This window comes from Cupressus sempervirens, chromosome 3 (genome assembly GCF_028749045.1).
Source record: "Cupressus sempervirens isolate cs-2001-9-10 chromosome 3, ASM2874904v1, whole genome shotgun sequence".
NCBI classification, from domain to species: domain Eukaryota; kingdom Viridiplantae; phylum Streptophyta; class Pinopsida; order Cupressales; family Cupressaceae; genus Cupressus; species Cupressus sempervirens.
The window spans coordinates 451,531,390-451,547,745 of NC_143120.1; the positions used below are offsets into that span (position 1 = coordinate 451,531,390).

The following is a 16,356-nucleotide window of genomic DNA, read 5'->3' on the forward strand; positions in this document are numbered from 1 at the left end:
GACAATGTAATATGTACTAAAGTGCGATGTCATCAGTAGTTCCACAAGCGGCAAAAACAGTCAAACTTCTAATACAACAAAACTATTGATGATATCAAACTTTAGTACCTAATGGCATGTGTGTAAACTAAATGATGCAATGCGGTAATCATGCATACACTTTGGCAGTACGTTTGAATATTAAGAAATTGGCCTTCTGCAGCTATCTAAATTCCACAATTTTGCTTTTGCCCATTCCTTGCACTCTTTTCTTAGTTTGATGATGTATCATGGAGTATGATCCAAAATGTTGATTAAAAAAATTACACACAATCTAATTCCTCAAGAAAACTATCTATATTGAATTCTGCCTATTTAAACAAGAAAATGCACAATCACAAACTTTGTGTATTCATTTATCATAAATTCAACTGTAATCTTAAAGCTTTCCATGGCAAGAACCCTCTGTCCAATCCTTGCAATCTTGATGAAGCTTCAAACAAAATGTACTCCTTCAATAGAATTCCACAAGGGCATTAGCAATCTTCAATCCTTCAATCTGCAATCCTTTCTTCTATCCTCCCAAATTCCAATATAGTAATGGAAAAAAAGGCAAAAGATCCATCTTCTACTTTCTTTCCAATGCTTAACTGAATAGTAGCTTCCTCTATGCCCTTAAAGCTTCCCAAAACTTAAGCATATTTTTCCTTAATCCCTGGGAAAACTTATCTACCTAGTACTTTAATAATTAGATCCTTCCTGCTACACATTCCCCATTAAAATAATAATCATTTTTGTCTCTGATAATGAACTAAATGAAATTATTTAATTTTAAAATCTCATTATGAGTATGTCTATTTGATTTGCACTCAATTCACATTTAATAAACAATTCACAGTTTCCAATAATGAAATAAAACAATTATGTAATTTAAATTCTAGCTCTAAAGAATACATCTAACATATTAATTATCTCAAGTAGAAAATTTGTATTAATTAAATTAATATCAAATGTCTCATAAATAATTCCCCAACTATTTATTTATCATGCATTTTTCAATTATTCTAATTAATTAATTATTACATCATTTGGTGCCCACACAATGTGATCATGTAGCACCAATGCTAGGACCTAGCCCCTTTACCTAGCCCATTTTCCCCAATAGCTACAAGTACACTTTAGTAGCATTGGTTTGTTTATAACATCATAGTATGTAGGTATGCATCATTAGGACAGTTACCTATATAGGTCTAGATCATGGATGCAAATGCTTATTCTGGATTCTCAATTTTTTCCCCTACTCTTCCTTTTGGACAGTTATTCCAACTTCCTATGGCAGGCAAGTATATTTATAACCTCTTGAAGGTCAAATTTGATTTGTGTAGTCTTAATTTTCTTGGTAGAGAGCTGTTTAATGTTATTTTGCATTATATTTTGTCATGTTTATGATTGTCATAGAAGTTTGGAGGATAGATAGCTCATCTAGGAGACTTTGATTGGTTTTATGAGTAGTTAAGCACATTGTCATAACTTTGTCGAAAGCCTCTTGTAAGCCATTTTTAAGCACCGAGTTTTTACTCACATATGCTAGAGTTTCAACTCAAGTGATATCTCCAAGGTATCTTTGTCTCTTTTTTATGATGTTTGAATATTTCATAGTTTCTAGATCAGCATAAGTGGCTGAAAAATGCGTACTGTGATTAATGTTTCAGGAACTGTAGCTCTTGGACACCTTAATAAACAAACTTTTTGAAGTTAATATGTAGAATAAAAGACAGACAATTACTTGTCCATGCTTTGTAATTATTATTTTTCCTTTTGTTGGACAGAAAATTACCACTAAAATTGATCAGAAGAATAAAATATTTAATGAATTGTCTCTTGTTTCATCAATTAGAGGTCCCTTTTCTATATAGTTGTGATAATTACCAATTGTTATCTTCTATTATGTGTTGCCCACTTATTATTGCTTATCCTTTGATTGTATTTTCAGAACAACTTTCTTGAGCTTAATTTTTTTTAATGAAACCTCTTTTGTTTTCTAGATAGCTCCTTCCCTTTCAAACCTTTTTCAAAGTTCATTGTTGTAGGAGAGAGGTAGGAAGTCATAATAAATCTGTAGTCTTCAAGATCACAACAAAAGACAACTAACCACAAGATGAAAGAATGAGATGTCAGAGAAATGAAACATAGTCATTCTACCAAAAAAAATCAAATAATAATCATAATGAATGAATGATGTAAGATCCCAATTTCAAACACAAGCATTCCACCAAAATTAAATAATAATAATAAGTGGACAATGTAAGAGCCCATTACACAAAATAAAATATAAATTTTATCAAACATATAGTTTCACAAGAAAAAATGAGCAAATTTTCAGAGACCTGCAATCGAGTCTTCTTGCAGAGATGGAACCAGACAGAACAATGCTATGGTCGATGATGGGTTTGATGTCCCTGCAATCCAATGGCATCCCTTCCTATCTCTGCCAACTCTACAATCTCTGGAAGCTCTATAGAGACAATCTGAGTGCATACGCCCACATAGAGATCTCCGAATTTGAAGAATCCTCCATGGGATCTTCCAACGAGATATACTTCTCCGTGGGACTCTATCTTAGCAGCCTTGAAGCAATAGCAAGCGCTCCAAGAGTCTCAATCTCTTGCCCCAATCGAATAAACAAACCAGCCTTCAATCTCCCATCTGAGCACACAATCAAAGACGAATTCATGGGGATCTAAGTATGGTGGATGTACCAGCTCAAAACAAAGGAAAAATAGGGGAGTGGCAGAGATAGGGGAAGAAGAAGCACAAAGAGAAAAATAGGGGAGGAAGAAGCATGGAGAGAAAATACGTCCTGAAAGTTTTGAGGAAAGACAAAGCAAAGATCCTAGCTCCGTATATCGACCACATTTCGAAATATGCAGAGGAGTCAGGAGAGGAAGCTTTTCAGTAACAATGAGAGCCAAGCAAGGTGGAGTTCGGTGGGGTTCAAGCATCTGTCCACGTTTGAAACTCTGGCCCTTGATCTTGCCCTGAACAACAAGGTGAAGAACGATCTTGATAATATAGCTATTTATAGCTGATCACACATGTACCGTGCAAGATCTCACCTTTATTGCAAAAAGATTGCAATCTGATCAAACTTTGATTTCCCTAGATATTGCATTTATTGAAATATGTAAACCACCCAAAAAAAAACCATTACTTTTTTTCAAGCGTTGGATAGGTTTAGATGAAATGCTCACATATAATAGTCTATCAGCTAATTAATCTAGGCTTCCCATTGCAGAAATTTTGACCATCCATTTTCATTGTTCTAGTTGGTACAACCCATATTGCATAAATCTCTTTACCGTAAGAAACATTCTTTTTGATAGTTTTTCATATTCCCCCCCCCATTCTCTCTCTCTCTATATATATATAGTTCAATTAAAGGCTTAAGTTAAAACCTTTAATTAATTAATTACATCATTCTTTCGGAGTTTCTTAATCTATTTATAGAGTTCATGAATAATTTAGGGGTATTCCCCTATTTGCATCGTTAAGAGTTCCCATATTGCATTCTTCTTTGATAATGACCTTCATAATTTTGGTATTTATTTTTTATGATTGTGACTTCCCGTTATTGTTACATATTTTCTTGCTTGTCTTCGTAAAAAATCCTGCAAACATTACTTCTTGATCAAAATCATTGTTAGATTAACCAATTGAAAAATTTAATTATACAAGGTCACATCAATTATTAGAGAAAGTATTTTAACCTTTTTACTATCCTTAATTTTATCTTGGTAGGTATGACCTATCCTTGATTAATATCTTAGTTCGGTGATTGGTTTAGGAAGAGTAACCATCGAATGTATTATTGTACCTAAATATTAGATTTTTGAATTGATTAATAAATGTATCTCTGATTATTATTTTAAGGTTATAAATTTTGAATAACTTAATTATTGTTTAGGAGAGAATCGTCATCACCTGCTCCTTTGTTGGCTAATATATTTGATTTTTTATTTCCTTCTCAAGATACATGTTTGATACCAAATTCTTCAAATTGCTTAACTATCATTAAAATGTTTTCAAGTTTAGGGTTTAATATCCAACAAGGAGTATTCCTTTTTTCTTAATGCGTTTAGTATAATTTGTGAATCCCCTTGAATGACTAACCTTCTAATGTCCATTTCCAAGCTAAGTTGTAGACCTTCGATCAAGGCCTCTAATTCTGCTAGATTATTAGAGAGTACCCCTGAGGGCTTGGAATGTTTAATCATCCAAGAACCTTTGTTGGAATGTATAATACATCCTAATCCAATAGGTCCTGGATTGCCTCTTGAAAGACCATCAAAATTAAGTTTTTCCCAACCTACTAAAGGGGGTTCCCATTTGCAATCTACTCTGACTTGGTTATTTTCTTTACAATAGATTAAAGGCGGGTTAATAAGATTAAACCAATTTTTGCACATTTATGCATCCCACTTAGAGAAAGAGCCTTCTTTCTTATGAGTATTTTTGAAGTTATTATTTTCTACCTCTATAGTACATGCCCCCACTTTACTAAGAAAGGAGGTTAAGCCTATAATTTTGTTTGCCAAAAAATCTTCTATTCCTATATTTCCAATAGAACTACGGATGGAGAAATTTTCCATAAATAACTGTAAACTTTGGAATTCCCATGTTTGGGCCAATTATTAAGAACACGAAAATTCGTTGACTAGTTAAGCTTTTGATGTAACTATTCCCAACATTTTCTAGCAAATGTGCAAAGGAACAGTAAATGCTCAACCATCTCAGATTTATTTTCACATAAAGAACAACTAAAGGGCCTCTCAAAGCCCATCTTGGTAAACCTATCAGTCGTAAGGATTCCCTTTTGCAAAGCAGGCCAAGGAAAGATTCATGCATTGGGAGACATGTTGCATCCCAACAAAGATTGAGGGGAACGTCTATCTTTTCCCATTAATGAGAGGTAATTATCATTTAATATCCTCTTTTAACACTATATTTCCCTCTCTCTGAGGCACCTCATATTAATTTATCTCTCCCAGATTTGTGATTAATTTATCTATTTTCAAGAAATTCTTCATAAATTTGTTTTCCTGAGTTGACAGATTTGTTTCTTCAATCGATTTCCACTTCTAACCTCCATGTTGGTCATCATTAATAATTTGTTTGTAGTCACTAACATGATAACCCCAAAGATTTGTTAGAGTAATTTTAATATTAGCAAGCAAGTTAAGGCTACCGAGAGGAGTAAACCCAACCCATGAATCTTCCCAAAATAAAGCACCCTCACCTTGACCAATGTCCCAAGTAAGAGAATTAGATATAAGGGGACAGCATTACAACATGAAATTCTAGGTTCTTGACCCTTTAGGTAGGTTTCTAGTTTGAAACAAAGATAAAGGATTCAACCTATTCAAATATTTGTGAAATAATTTTTTTGCCCATTTGCTATTGTGTTTTTGACACATTCTCCAAATTAGTTTTTCTTCTAGAGCTTCATTTTGCCAGATCGAGTTCTTTATCTATAAACCTTTGTATTTTTAGGTCTGCATTTATTTTCCCACTTGATCAATGCTTGTTTCTTCTTCTCTTCAGTGCCTTACTAGAAGAAATTTCTTAACTTGTTGTCTAAGTTTCCTTTTACTCCCTTTCAGAGGGGAAGGCATAACATTTGGTATGTTGGAATGATAGATAATATTGTTTTAATCATGGTTGTTCTTCCAGCTTTAGCTAGCCATTTCCCTTTCCAACTTCCCATCTTTTTGTATAGTTTTTTGATATAATATTCCATGTTTTACTTTCTTTGGTACCTTTTTCCAATTGAATGCCAAGATATTTACAGGGAAAAGTTCCTCTTCTGTATCCCTTTGTATTACAAATATTTCTTTCTATTTCAGGAGGAGTATTGAGAAAGAAAATCTTTGATTTCTCAAAATTTACTTTTTGTCCTGATGCTTCCAAATAAGTTTTAATTATTTGTTTAAAGTTACAAGCCCCTTTCATCGTACTTTCTCTGCGAATGATGGTATCATCTGTGAATTGTTGATGAGTTATTTTAGGGACTTTCTTTGTTATTGTGATTCCTCTAATTTTTCCATGTAATTGAGTCTTTTTTATGGCTATGCCAAATGCTTCAACCATTATGATAATGAGGAAAGGAAATATTGGGCCTCCTTGCCTAATACCTCTAGAAATGCTACAAAAACCTTTTGGCAAGCTATTTATGAGGGATTTTTTGGGAGTTGAGATATAGTTGTATATTGAATTGATCCATTGGTGTGAGAAGCTAAAGGCTTCCATAGTTTGACACTAAAATCTCCAATCTACTTTATCATAAGCCTTATGAATGTCTAACTTCATTGGCATACACGTTTCCTTATAGATTTGAGTTGAATGTGTTAGCTCTTGGATAATAATTATACCATGAATGATTGACCTACTCGGAATGAAACCAATTTGTTCTTCAGAAGTTAGTTTAGGTAGTAGTACTATTTTCATTCTATTTTCTAATGCTTTAGAAAGGATTTTATAGATGGTGTTACATAATTCTATGATCCTAAAGTCTATTGGTTCCTCGTGTTCTAATTTCTTTGGCATTAATGCGAAAAAGTTATTATTTATCTCAGCTAGGAGAGATCCTAAATTTCTAGTTGCCTCAATAGCCTCCAATAATAGCCTAAAATATCCCAACATTTTTAAAAGAAAAAGGCTTGAAAGTCATCCAACCCCAAAGATTTATCTAGATTGGGGTCAAAATGAGCTTTTTAAATTTCTTAGTTGGATATTTGTTATCTTCTATTGTTAATAATTTAGGAATTTTACTTTTTCATCTTGATCTAAGCTATTAGATCAGATGATTCAAAATTAATTAAAATATTAGTGTAATATTTAATGAAAACTTTTGCTATTTGGATTGGATTATGTTTCATTTCCATCGTTTTCCTTGATTTTTGTAATTCTATTACTGTTTCTTATGTTAAGAGTGTTGTTGTGATTTTTTTTGTATTATCTCCTTTTATTAGCCATGTTTCATGTAATTTCCGTGTCCAATACATTTCTTCTTTAGCTAGGATGCTTTCTTATTTTGCTAAAAGTTCTTTTCCCCTAATATATTTATCATTATCCATTCCTACTTTTATAATTTCTTCCTTGAACTTCTTTAGTTCCTCTTCATTATCTAATTTTTTTGAAAATATTTTGTTAAAGTACTCATTATTCCATTTTATTATTTTTTTCTTTTATCAATTTCAAGTTTGCAACAAAACAAAATATTTTGACCCTTCAACTTTACGCTCAAGCCACCATTGCTTTATATATATTTTTTAAATTATCATTTAAGAACCACATTTTCTCACATTTAAAATGATTCCTAGATGTTTTATTTAGATCTCTTATTTCTAACCTAATCGAAAAGTGATTTGATCATGCATTAGGTAGTATGATAACATTACAAGATAAAGTGAAAGTGCTTAGACCCCCTCTATAAATGAAACTGTCTAGTTTTTTTGGCTATGTGGCAGAACCCTGATCTTCTGTTATGCCAAGTGAAAAATTATTTTTGAGCCACCACTTTTTTTCTTCTAAGTTTGTGGGAGCATTAAAGTATTTTCTTAATTTATATTGTGCGAAGAGGGACTTCAATATTTATGCAAAAAGAGGGGTAAAAATTTATTAAGACAGAAAGGAATACAAAAAGGAGAGCTCAACAAGGAGCTCGATCCTGAGCAACAAGATCATCAAATTCTTGCACCATCTCAAAGGACAGTTGCCTCCTATCCCTAATATTCCAACCTGGATCATGACTAGATGCCCATTTGGCTAAACAATCAGTAGTTCTATTCCATTCACGAGGAATATACGTGAACCTAATGAACTGAAAAGAGGAAGAGAAGAAAAGAATCTGCTTAACAACAGTGGCCAGCTGCCAACTAACATCCTCAAGCTCTTGCGAAGAAAGCATGTTCACCACCACCTGGGAATCAGACTCACAGATAATCTTACTCCATCCCCGCAAACAACATTGTTCCACAGCATATAAAATAGCCTGAGCTTCCATGGGATTGTTAGTATAATCACCCTTATGAACTGAGAAGAAAAATTTAACATCCCCAGAACTACAACGAGATGCTCCGCCAATACCAGCCGGACTAGGATTCCGACGGGAAGAACCATCAGTGTTAATTTTCAGAACTCCACAGGGAGGAGGAGTCCAGTGCCCATCCCGGTTAACCTGACCCTTCCTTTGATGGTGAAGCTGCTTGGACATAGAAGGAAACCTATGAGCTGCAGCCCCATCCTGCAGATGAAAATTGAGGCGATTACAGATAGCAAGATCAACCGGATCCATACCCCCATCAAGCTCACACTTCACCAGAATAGTTTCCTGAAGAGAATGTGATATTTTCCACCAAAGATGCAAAACACCAAGCCGAACATCTTGGAATATGCAACGATTCCTCTCCAACCAGATATGCCAAAGCATGAAAGATGGGCCAGCAATCCAAGTAGCATGGAGAAAAGAAGACTTGGAGGGAGCAGTACCCAAGCAGGCCCAGAACTCAAGCAAAGAGGAAGCATGTCGACAAGAGCAACCCCAAGCGCTCCACCAAAGGTGCCATATCTGAGTAGAATAGGAGCAATGGAAGAATAGATGGGAGATAGACTCCTCTCCATTACCACACAAAACACAATAAGAGGGGCCCTGAAATCCATGTTTACAAAGATTATCCCAGGTAAGACAACGGTTGTGAGCCACTAGCCACATGAAAAAATTGCACTTGGGCCAAGAAACTTTATTCCAAACTTGCTTCCACCAAGGGACCTCAGCATCCCCAAATAATTGTCTAGTTATCTCCTGATACCCAGCAGAGACACGATATTTACCAGACAAGGTACCGCCCCAAGCCAAAACATCTGGACCAAGCAAAGAAGAACACTCTCTAGAGGCCAGAATTTGAGAAAGCTCTTGACGATCCATGTCTATACCTCCAGGAGGCCAATCAGAAGAATGCTTCCATCTGTAACCAACAACAGGTCCCAATTGATAAGGAGTCTTGTAATGAGCCACATTATCCCATCCAGCGGCAAGAAAAGAGTCACAAAGAGGCTGAAGATGAGGGCATATGGATAAAATGGAAGGGAATCCATCCCAAGCATCAGACCAGAACAAAGCCTGAGAACCTCCTTTACATATCCAAAACAGACCCCTCTTTACCAACATCGCACCTGTCTTCAAAGTATGCCAAACCATTGAGCCACGACCTTCAAGAGGAAGTGCAGAAACAGAGCAAGGATCAGCACCATGAAAATATTTATGAGTGATAATACGAGCCCAAAGTTGATGTTGTCCAGAGCAACATCGCCAATAAAGTTTAGCAGCCAAAGCTTGACTACTCAATAGAGCAGATCGAAGACCAAGACCACCCTCCTTTTTAGGCCTACAAACAGTTGCCCAATTAACCAAGCTCCATTTAGTACTACGCAAATTACCACTTCAATATTTATATTTTGTTTATTGCTCTAAATTAATATTTCAAAATAAAATTTAGAATATGTATATAATTATTAAAATAAAATATAAATTATTTATAAAATAATTAATAAATATATGTTTACAATTCTATTTTATATTTTATAGACATACCCACATTTCTTTCTCATATTTTTAAAAAAAAAATTTGCTCGGTAAAAGGCAATTGTCTTTCCTATTAATTCTTTAAGAATTTAATATCAATCTTTTTTGCCCCACATTTAAGTGCATGTAATGGGGAAGATAATGGGGAAGGAAACCCAATATAGATTGGGACAAAAACGTCATATTTATTATATACAATTACCTCATTAAACCAAGAGGTCTTTGAAAAGACATCCACTTTCTTATAATTATTACATTTATTAAATACTACTACAAGTTCTCTTCTGAAGAGATTTTACAATTGAAATTAGTCTTGACAGCTTGGAACTCTTAAAAATTCAGGTTTAACATAGCAATATATTGAAATTAAATTGAAGATAAAACATTTAATTTACATATAACTAGTATAGATATTTTAAATAATATATCTAAAGAAATATCAATAATATCAATTATAAAATACTTAAAATTGAATTCATTACATCCAAAAATATTTATATTTCATTGTATGTACATTCTTGTTTTTGGATAAACTATAAGAAGTGAAAACACAAATCTGTTATATACGACCCATGCATAAAAGACCCCTAGGGACTCAATTCTATTGGTGGTGGGGGGGGGGAAGCCCCTTCAGTTTTTTATTTTAATTCTAAAAAAACTATCTTTAAAACTTATAACTTTAGGAACTAATATTTTTATTTTTATTTTTATGTGGTGCTTATTAAATTATTTTGAAAAGTATATCATGTTTAAAATAAATATTGAAAATATGACATTCAAATGGTTGTCAAATTTAAGCTAAAAATATAATTGTTAACATTAATAGCAATTTTACCCTTTAAATATCTTCGGATCCTTCCCAACTCGTTTTTGCTTTTGAATTCCTGAATTCCTGTTCCCGAGTCTCAAGTTATCTAGGTTAATACTAGTAAGGGACCAAAATACACATTTTGCACTCAATCATTAACCATTAAAAGAAGTTAAGGTTCGGATTCCAAAACATGTATATTGGTTAAGATAAATTTCTGAAACACATATTAATGTTAACCTCTCATCCAAAAAGATTAAGATTGGAGTTCAAAACACATATTTTGATACCGTTATTAAACTCCTTCTGAGTAAATAAAGAATAAGAGTTGAGAGCTGGATCATCTCAAAGGCAGGTGCAAGATAGAAAAATGCATATCAGTCACGAAGGAACATAATCAATGGTTTAAAGATATTGCTTGAAGGGATTCGATGGAGAATTTGTGATATACAAGTGCAGATCATTATGGTGTTAAAAGAAATAGTCCAACCCACGACAGATACAGGTTTGAAGGTGTTGCGTGCCATCACCAATCTCCTCTCAGACTTCAGGTTCGGCCAATAAGAGAAAGGGTCAGAGGAATGAATAGTTATGGTTGATTTATTACTCATATCCACAGTAAGTTTGGCCGAAAGCTTCCAAAGATAGGGCACAATAAGTGTTTGGCCGAATGAATGGCAGAGATAGCACGGTTAAATGAAATCTACTCGATTTAAATTTGAATCTCTCATGTATATACAGTTGAAATTGTATTGTCTTTAGGAAGATATGTCATGCAAACACCATGTATGAACATATATTCAAGGCACATGGTTTGGAAAGGAGCGCTGGAAAAACACAGAATACATGTTTACAATCAGAATATAATCAAAAGCATCTCTGAGAGATCGCGAGCACTAGGAATGCGTAGGGAAGGCAACATGTTATATGTTTGACTAAATGCCCAATCCAAATACAGAGATGGCGAGACAGACAGCGAGCATGGAAGCTATTAACTATGTCCAAAGAGATGTCTCTATAACATGTGCAAAAAACATGAGAGCATATGCAAGGTGGAGTGACATTTCTGAAGTTTCTATATCCATCATCAGTCAGACAACATCGTATTACGAAACACATGTTTTTGAGATGCCGAAGTGTGTAGCAAGCTCTCTCCAGAACTATTTGATTAAATGCCCAATCATAAATGCAAGGTGTGGAGACTAGGTGTAACTTGATATTGATTCTACAGAATTACACAGAGATCTATCATCTGATGAAAGTTACAATTCCATAGCAGATCAACTAAGAGAAGTGACATGAATGAGAACAAAACTATCACCTTCACAAACTCACAGTGCTTCAAATGGATGCCTCTGAGCCGAGCAAAATGATTGCAGAAAATGCACAAAATAAAATCTATGAACAACTTCTAGTGATCCTCGAATCTATGAAGCCTTCTCTAAACTATGCATATAAAAGGTGGAAGCATCAAAAGAACATGTGAATTGTTAGTAATAATGTCATTAGATTCGAGGACTTTGTGAACATCATCTCACATAGTACCGAGGTTTCATGGTTGAAACACTTCCATTAGAACATTGAGGAGATGTATTTGTTTATACAAAAGCTACTAATCTTGTGCAGCCGCATGGATACATAACAAAACAAATTTTGAAGAAACGGAGGCAAAGCAACTACTTGACCGAATGGCTACACAAAGACATGTTGAATACTGTTTGTCTTGGTTGTGGATGTTGTCAGATTGGAAATGCTTTATAAATTCCCAATGCTTGGTTCGTAGAGGAATGGTGAAATTTGTCCATTGACAAAATGATGTCATCATAATGAATGATCCAAAGATCAAATAGAGAATTGGTATCAATTATTCACCTTTCTTTCTGTCATGTCCTCTTTCCAAATAATTAAAAATAATAATCTTTGCTAAGGCAGGCAGGTCCAAAAAGGTGAAGTTTCAGAAAAAGGGGATAATCTTTGGAAGCTAATGGACTAATAAATGAAAATTATTATTAAAATATGTTTTATTAACCCCTCTTGGACGTGACTTAGGGTTATGCCATCTTTTAAAGGGTTTGGAGGCATTTTGGGCTCATTTCCAGAACTTGATTTTTGCACATTGCTTTGTTGTTCTTCAGAGGCTGCCAAACCTGTGGAGAAGGAGACCCAAGAACGAGAGTTTGCAGATTTTCAGGAAAGCTAAGGACGGGAGTTTGAAGCCATTCCATGTGCATGCTCATGCAGAGTTTGCCTTTGTGCTGAACAGTGCAGTTTTGTGGATTTTCGAGTGTTTTTTTGTAAGAGTTTGGTGTTTCCGGTTGAGTATTTCATATCAGTTTGGGTTGCTGTTGTATTTCAAAATTTTAGATGTTAAAATAGAGCTGAATATATGTACTTGGTTATGATTATACTTCTATGATAGATTATTAGTGCTTTTGTGGTGTTTCCGACTATTTTGTGTTGTTTTCGGGAGCTCGATGAGCATTGTTTTGGTCCTCTGCTTGGGAGCTATTGTGTAAATGTTATACAGATCTGGAATGTCATTTTGTAGGCTGTTATGCCGCTGAAATTTCTATAAAAGATGTCCATTTTCAAATTTATTAATAATATGTGAAGCTGTGAAGTTTTTTGGCACTATTTCCGGCATACCCGATTTGGGGTTTATTGAGAAATTGGTGAATTTTTGAAATATTGGTTGTTTGATCTTAAAGATTTGATTAGAGGCTTGAAATATCATATAAAATCAAAGAAAGGGACATTTCAATGGTATCAGAGCTATGATCTTGCCAGCCTAAGGGTTTGTAGAAGTTTGCATGTCAGTTTTGAGAACTATCCAAATCTTGCATGTCTTAATTTATGGTTGCATGTTGCTTCTAATTAGCTGCATGTCAAAATTTATAGTTGCATGCTACTTCTAATCATTTGCATGTTAGTTCTTGGTGAATTTGGTGGTTGCATGTTGCTTCTAATCAGTTGCATGTCAAAATCTATGGTTGCATGCTATTTTTAATCATTTGCATGTTAGTTCTTGGTGAATTTGGTGGTTGCATGTTGCTTCAAATCAGCTGCATGTCAAAATCTATGGTTGCATGCTACTTCTAATCATTTGCATGTTAGTTCTTGGTGTTTGAAGAAGTTATAACCTATTGGGGTTACATTCTACTTTATCTAGAATGGATAGGTATAGTACAGAGTCTCAGAGGACACGATCTTGGACAATTGATATCCAGAGTCAGAATAGTAGAAAGGATGGTTATTTAGACATTCGAGATAAACTTAGAAAAATAAGCCATGACATGTCTGAACAGTTGGTTGAGCACCACCGTATGATGAATGACATCTTGTCCGACCCAGCTAAGGTGGATAAGTTGACTAGATTTTTATTTGGCAGATTTTCTCACAGGGCAGATGACACAATTACCAAGAACTTGCATGAGGAGTTTGAGAAACTAGCTTATAGCCAGGTAGAGGTCTCAGTTTCTACTCTACCACAGGAGGTAGTGGGTTTAGATGATGATTATGAGGATGTTGTTGTGCATGATGGTGAGATACCTGATAGAGATGAGCAGACATTGAGCATTCATGACTTTGTTGAGAAAGAGTACCAGGCACAATTAGATGCTTCTTCACATGAGGTTGAGGCTGGTAGTACTTCACATGATTTGTCCAGCCAGCCGAAAGTGAACAAAGACAGTATTGTGACTTCATTATCTCATCATGACAGGTATGTGGAGTTAGTTGGTATTGGTCATATTACTCAGGTGAGGAGTTTGTTTGAGTTACCAGCTGATTCTAGTTTACGGATATGGACTCGAGATTGTTATATTGGCGTTTGGGATTCAGTTGACTGGAGATCTTTAACACTTTTTGGTAGCAGTGTTTGTTTGGGTGCTATCATGGATTTGATTAGCAAATTGCACGGTGTTGTCTTTTCTTGTGCTAGCAGCTTGTCTGATGTTGGTATTAGTTTTTATACACCGGTGTTGGGCTTTGTTCATATATCCAGTCAACCATACTTGCTGGAATGTGTTGATGATCTTTCATATTTGGCAGTGTGTACAAATGAGTCCCAGGATCATATTGGCATTGATGACATCCAAGAGGATGCAGTAGGCAGTTTTGAAGACTTAGTTTCCTTGGCAATTTCTTTTGGTACAAAGGAGTTGGATAGCAGTGCTATAGTTTTTGGTACTCCGTATGTTGATATGAGCTTTGGATTTGATTCATAGGATATGGATGGTAATACTCTAGAGACTAGTAACTTTGAGGATATTCCTTTAGACAATGCATCGGAGGAGGTTTGTAGGAGACAGTCTAGATAGTGCCATCATGTGTCTAATCAGTTGAGAGTTAGTGAGCAAGACATTGCTATCGCTTGCCAACATTTCAATGCTACTCGTCAGTTGTTAGCAATTTATGGATGGGGTTCTCCTACTAGTGATGAGCGGGAAGGCAGTTATCTTTCCTTGACAGAGATCCACTCTTTATGGGAGGCTATTCGGATTTTGAGACAAAATTATATGCAATTGGTAGCTGACAGAGATTATCTTATGGAGTGGGGGAGTACAACATATGACACATTATTGGCCAAGGAAGATGAGGTGAGTGAGCTTACTCAGCAACTCGAGGTGACTTCTGAGATTCTTGAGAGTACACAGTTGGCTTTCAAGGAGTCACAGTTTCATTTGGCTAAGGTGACCATGGAGTTAGAGCAACTACAGTCTTTACCAAATTCTATACAGTCACAAGCTATGGTGTCTAGTGATTTGAGGATGTCCATGGTCGAGATTGTCAAAGACAGTGGAGATGGGGATGCATCCATCCTTGATACTAACATTAGCATATCAGGTTCATCCCCACTAGAGTCAAGTTCAGTTGAGTTGGTTGCTGCAGAAAATTGTTGTGGTATGCCTGACATGGTGGTGACCTCTAGTACTAATGGCACGAAGACTAGAGATGTTGTATCAAAGACCATGTGTGATGTTGGTGAGCTGACAGTTGGCATGGTTCCAGCTAGTAATACTACTCCCTTGGTGATGTCTTTAGAGGTAGTAGTCAGTTCCAACCTGGTTAGTGATCGATTGCAGTTAGCTACATCTGGATTGCAGTCTGAGCCACTGACTGTGATTGGCGCATTCTATCAACATTACATTGTGAGGTATGCTCATCAATTCACCTTTGATGACCATGTTGATGAGATGATTATACAAAGATGTATTTTGGTTCCTAGTGCTTATCATCAGTTATGGGATAGTTTGACGCCTCGGGATGAGAGTTGTGATGGGCACGACATGGCGATAGGTTTTGCAATTGACAGCTTGATAATACATGACTTAGAGTAGGAGTTTTGGAGTGATGCTTCAGCGGGTGTTGTTATTGATTCTACTCCTTTGGCTATGACATCTCCTGACTTAGCTGGTGATCAGACACAGTGGGTTATATCACTTGTTCATGGTGAGCTGTTGACTGAGGTTGGTTTTTTTTATCAACATTATATTGTAGGGTATGTACATTAGTTAGCATTTGATCCTTGTGTTGAGGAGTTGATGGCAAGCAAATTTGGTTTGGGTTTCATTTCTTGTTGTTTATCTTGTGATGGCTTTTCATCATCAGGGGTGCATGAGAGTTATGGTTATGAGATAATGGCCGGTGATCTACAGAGTTGTATTGACTGTAGAAGTTGTACAGTGTGTGGATTTTCCATACTTGGTATAGTTTCATTCGAGAGCATTCACCATTGTTGCAGAGTTGGATTGTACATTTTGTATAGGCCAGTGGGATGCGTTGATGGTATTTACTGTGTTGGCAATTTGATTTGTCCACTCTACTTGGGTTTTGATGTTCTAAGAGTTTGTGTCTCGTGGTTTTCTGATTGTGGAAGTTATGATTTTGGAGTTTGGTTGAGCTGTAATTGTCAGTTGGATTATGGATT

The 16,356-nt window shown here is 35.4% G+C and overlaps 1 long non-coding RNA gene across 1 annotated transcript; it reads left to right on the plus strand.

Moving 5' to 3' along the window:
• The first annotated feature begins 10,699 nt into the window (after positions 1-10,699).
• On the plus strand, positions 10,700-12,832 carry LOC149567021 (uncharacterized). Its single transcript, XR_016361599.1, has 2 exons — positions 10,700-12,284; positions 12,563-12,832. It is a non-coding gene; the product is annotated as an uncharacterized LOC149567021 (long non-coding RNA).
• Positions 12,833-16,356: the final 3,524 nt, after the last annotated feature.